At 38.2% G+C, this 5,601-nt stretch overlaps 1 pseudogene; it reads right to left on the bottom strand.

The window, feature by feature from the left end:
- Positions 1–608: 608 nt before the first annotated feature.
- LOC102833584 lies at positions 609–1,409 on the bottom strand (annotated as a pseudogene).
- Positions 1,410–5,601: the final 4,192 nt, after the last annotated feature.

Below are 5,601 nucleotides of genomic sequence, written 5' to 3'. Positions count from 1 at the left end.
GTCTCCACCCAGGTTCACAGGAGTCTATTGAACGTTGTAGGGTTTAGCTTGCAACTTCATTGCTGTTTTTCCCTCACTTCTCCTTATAGGTGATAAATGTGGTCACCAATCAGAGCGCATGTCACTCATATATTCCCAATAAGTCTTAGTCTTGTAAGGGGGTTTGCCCTGAGGGGACCCATCATGTCTTTTTAATAAACTTTCCTTTCTTCATATATTATATCCTTGGTTATTAACAACGTTGTTGTTGTTGTGCCGTGGAGTCGATTCCGACTCATAGCAACCCTGTACAGAGTTTCTGAGGCTGTAAGTCTTTACAGGAGCAGAAAGCCTCATCTTTCTCCTGTGGAACAGCTGGTAGTTTCGAACTGCTGACCCTGAGGTTTGCAGCCCGATTCGTAACCACTATGCTACCAGAGCTCCTATATCCCTGGTATTATCCCACAATATCCTTGGTATTATCCCACAATTCATCTGGTCATTGGTCATTGGTGTTCAGTATGTCTAGTCTATTCTTGATGATGATCTCTAAATTCAGATGGGCTATACTCATAGCCTTTTTTTTTGTTGTTCTTTTGGGGGGGTAAGAACTGAATTTATAGGATAAACTAATAGCAAATGTACAGCTCTGACTTCTCCAAACCTGACAGTCTCCATACAAGAAGGTCATCTCCCAACAGTGAGCTCAGAACAAAGTCAAGGGATGTTTTGCAGCAAGGGTCTTCTACTTTCAGATGACCGCCATACGTCTCAAAGATTTTGGTCAGTCTTGCACAGATGAAGGCAGCAGAAAGGGGGTATTGCTAATTGGACACAATCTTCTGTGTATATTCCACATTGACCTTGATGTAGGCAAAAGGCCCCACTACAAAAAGCAGTAGAGTTTCTGGGCACCAACTACCACACATCACAAATAACTGGGATAGGAAAAAGAAGTACAAATTTTGTATATTCAACTGGAAAGTGATTTGACACTGGATTCATACCTTCAAGAGCTTCTGTGGGATATCAGCTGCTACAACACTGAGTTTTGTGTAAAAGTGAATCATGAAGCCACATAAGTGATCAAAGGACTGGTAACTTAAATTTAGGGATTTGTTTGAATCAGCACATTCTTCTCAGTGTGGATGTAAACTTGCATCAATCCAGTTAAGTTTAGGGGACTGTCCACCAACAGTGGTAAACTGATGGGCTATGTCTGGTTTCACTTACCCAGGGTCATGTCATTCTTCAACAACTTAGATTTGTGCTTGTTGCAATTGAGTAACTCATAATCTTTCCGACCTTGGCTGCCTCCAGACTGGATCCTCCAATACCTCAATAAACTTTCAGCCTCCAATCTTGCTTCCTACCTGATCTTGCTTTCTACCTGATCTTCCGCCAATCTTGCTTCTTGGGCACCACAGCATTTCAGCCCTGTTCCTACTTTTCACTGTGCTGCTCATGAGGCTGGAATTCACCACTGAGGGCAGTCATCTTGAAATTCATAGTCTCCATTGTCTCTTTCCACAAATGTAGTTGTGGTCCATAAAAGTATTAGCAATGAATATATTATTAGTCCTGCGAAATTCTAACATGGCGAGTTGGCACACAGAATTCACAGACTGTACTCACTATTATGGAGTTTATTAGGGACATAACAAAGGAGCCCTAGTAATGGAGTGAATTACCTGTTAGGCTGCTAACTTCAAGGTCAAAAGTTCGAACCCACCAGCTGTTCCTTGAAAGAAAGATGTGGCTTTCTTCTCCTGTGCCTCGGAAACTGGCATGCGATAGTGTTGTGGAAGAACTGTTGAGCCAGTTCTGATTCATACTGATGCAATGGGGAATGTCCAACCCAAAGGCATTATGTTGTTCTTGTTAAGTGCCATCAAGTTGGTTCCAACCCATAGTGATCCTGTATAGGGTTTCCAAGAAGCAGCTGGTGGGTTTGAACCACCAACCTTGCAGTTCAAACTGACCTTGCAATCCAGCACATTATCTTACAGCACCACACCAGGACACTAAGGACATTCTAAGTCCCTTGAAATCATTTGCCCTGCCAAGGCAACCGCAGTTCCAGCCATCACATTATTGTTGTTGTTTAGTGCTGTCGATTTGGTTCTGACTCATAGCGACCTTGTGTAGATTTCCAAGGAATAGCTGGTCAATTTGAACCACCAACCCTGCAGTCCAGTGTTTATCCTCCAGTACCACACCAGGACTCCATCACACTGTTATTGTTGTTAAGTGCTGTTATGATAAATTAATTCTCAAGATGGTGCATCTTCAGGAACAAAGGGTCCAGGAAAAAAAAATTCTATCACAGCATCTCTGGTATATTTCTATAACCAAGACCATATATGTCAACTATTGATCCTTCTTTGTTTCCAACTTTCTCATTCCAATCACCAATAATTATCAATGCATCTTGATTGCATGTTTGATCAATTTCAGACTGCAGAAGTTGGTAAAAATCATAAATTTCTTCATCTTTGGCATTAGTGATTTATGTATAAATTGATGTAGTAGTTATATTAATTGTTCTTCCTTATAAGCATATGGGTATCATCCTATCACTGATATTGTTGTACTTCAGGATAGATCTTGAAATGTCCTTTTTAACAATGAATATTCCTCTTTAATCTGTCATTCCCTACAGAGTAGACTACATGATTGTCTTATTCAAAAAGGCCAATACTAGTCCATCTCAGCTACTAATGTGTAGAATATAGATCCATAGGTGTTCTACTTTATTTTTGGCAACTTTCAATTTTCATGTATTTATACTTTGTACATTCCACATTCTGATTATTAGTGGATGTTGTGCAGCTGTTTGTTCTCATTTGCAGTCATGCCACATAAGCAAATAAAGGTCCTGAAAGCTTTGCCCCATCCATATCATTATGGTTGACTCTGTTTTGAGGAGGTATCTCTTTCCCAATCTTATTTTGAATGGCTTCCAACCAGAAGACCTTATAGCCTAGCACTAGATTAGACAATATTCCATTGTTATTCATAAGGTTTTCATTGATCAATTAAAAAAAACTTTTTATTGTGAATTGTGTGAAGACTTACAAAGTAGATATTATCAACTTTATATACAACAAATCATACATTTTGTTTTATCTCAGTTGCAATCCTCTCAATATAACATCACTTATTCCACTTCCTCCCTGTGTTTCTGGTTTCCATTCTTCCTTCTTTCCCACCTTTCTGAATTTTGTCCTTAGGTAAATTCTTCCCTTTTGATATCAAATGGTTGACCATTTTATGGTGTGTGAACTTAACTAGAGTTGTTTTTCTCCCAATATACTTATCTATTGTCTGAAAATTTAACCACGGGGGTGAGTTCAGTTCTAGTCAGGAAAGGTGACCAAGGGCCACAGTATTGGGGTTTGTACCAGTCTCTTTTGGACCAGCAAGACTTGTCCTTTTCTTTCTTTCTTTTTTATCATGAATTGAGTGAAGGTTTATAGAAAAGATCATCAGTTTTATTTCAATTAATCATACACTTGATTTCATCTCAATGATTTCAGTCCCCTCCATGCAACAGCAGTTGTCCCACTTTCTCCCTCTGGTTGTTGTTGTTGTTGTTAGGTGCCATCAAGTCAGGACCGACCCATAGTGACTTTATGCACAGAAGAATGAAACACTGCCTGATCCTGGGCCAACCTCACGACTGTTGCCATGCTTAAGTCCATCAATGCTGCCAGTTGGCCAATCCAGCTCATTGGGGGTCTTCTTCTCCTTCTTTGACCCTCCACCTTACTAAACATGATTACAAATATCCTCTTTCAAACTCTTATATCTTTGTGGGATAAATAAATAAATAAATAAATATAAATAATGTAAATATAAACACACACATGAGGTTGAGTGACAAATTATCCACACTCTGTCTGTAGAATTTATTTTCATAAATTTAGAAAAGACAAATATATCATTTTTAACATAATCTCCTTGCTTTTCAATACACATTGTCCATCTGTCAACAAGGTTTCATGTTCCTATATTAAAAAACATTTTAGGCTGAGCCATGAATGTACCATTGTCTTCACTTCTTCAACAAAGGTGAATCTTTGTCCTCAAAGGGCTCTTTTCAGGGGACCAAACAGGTGAAAGTCTGATGAAGCAAGATAAGGGATATAGGGAGGATGCTTTAGCACTTCAAAATGAAGTTTTTGTAGTGTCAGCAGTGTGGGCATAAGTGTGTTGATGTGCATTGTCATGTAAGATCACAGTCCTCTGCAGTTAATCTGAAATTTTGGCTTCATCTCTTCAGTGAGTATCTCACTGTTATGAGCACTGTTGATTGTTGAACATTTTTCATGATCGTGTTTCAATACTGGCCCTTGAGAATCCAAGAAAACTGTAGGTATCAATTTTCCAGCTGATGGTTGATGTTTGAATTTTTTTCTTGGTTTCCTGAGAGTAAATGGCAAAGTATGTAATGGAAACATCCTCAATCACCAAGTCAATGCCAGCTCCTATACTACCCAATCAGTAACAGACAACAGCCAACAACAGTCAAAAACCACCCTAAACTGAGGTGCACCAAGAGCAAATGAGAATTGTGTACATAGTCCCATTCTCTAATTACACCCACAGGAGATGGTTTGGCCCATTCCAAGGAGAGGAAACCCAATGGAATGTGGAAATCATCAGATAACAGCAATGGGCTCAGTTGATGAGAACTTAAGAACAAATCCACAAACAATTATCAATTAAATACAAATATGACAACTCCACGATGCTGTGGAGACAACAATTTTAGCTCACACAAAGAAACAAGAGAATGGCTCAACAAATTACCAAAATGCAATGCTTGAAAACATTTCTGAGGAAGAAAAGATAATGTAACAAATTGAAAAGAATTCAAATGATTGGTATTCAGGTATTTTCAAAAGATTGAATTGAGGAAAGCAAGGAGAATACAGAAAAAACATTAGAAGAATTCAAGAAAATACGATAATAACCAACAGCCAAAATAAATGCAAAATTTGAAATAATGCAAAACTTGCGATTAGAAATCCAGAAAATTAATTCTAAGATTTCAGAAATGCACAATACATTGAAAAGGCAAAGTAGTATATTAGAAGCAATGGAAGCCTGAATTAGTGAGCTTGAGGATAATTCTCTCAATACTAGTATGCTAGAAGAACAATCAGAAAAAAGACTGAAACTGTCTGAAGAAAGTCTGTTATGTGGGACACCATAAATAGGAACAACTTATGGGTGATCAGAATTCCAGAACTGAAAGAGACAATAAAAAGCCCAGAGATAATTGTCAAAAATTTGTTCTGAAGAAAACTTCCCCAACATCATGAAAATTGAGAAGATAAGCATACAAGAACCACAAACAGGATAGATTCCAAAAGAAAATCACAAAGACTTATTAAAATCAAACTTTCTAAAACCTAAGACAAGGAAAGAACCCTGAGAGAAGTTTGGGAACAATAAAAAGTGACATACAAAGGAGAACCAAGAAGTCTAAGCTCTGATTTCTCAGCAGAAACCATGCAGGCAAGAAGACAATGGGACAACATACACAAAATTCTGAAAGACAAAAAGGTCAAACAAGAACCATATATACCCAGCAAAGCTGTCCCTGAAATATGA

Source organism: Chrysochloris asiatica, unplaced genomic scaffold, assembly GCF_000296735.1.
Source record: "Chrysochloris asiatica unplaced genomic scaffold, ChrAsi1.0 scaffold00215, whole genome shotgun sequence".
NCBI classification, from domain to species: Eukaryota; Metazoa; Chordata; class Mammalia; order Afrosoricida; family Chrysochloridae; genus Chrysochloris; species Chrysochloris asiatica.
The sequence above is the reverse complement of the archived record's forward strand: the minus strand, read 5'-3'. Positions and strand labels throughout refer to the sequence as shown.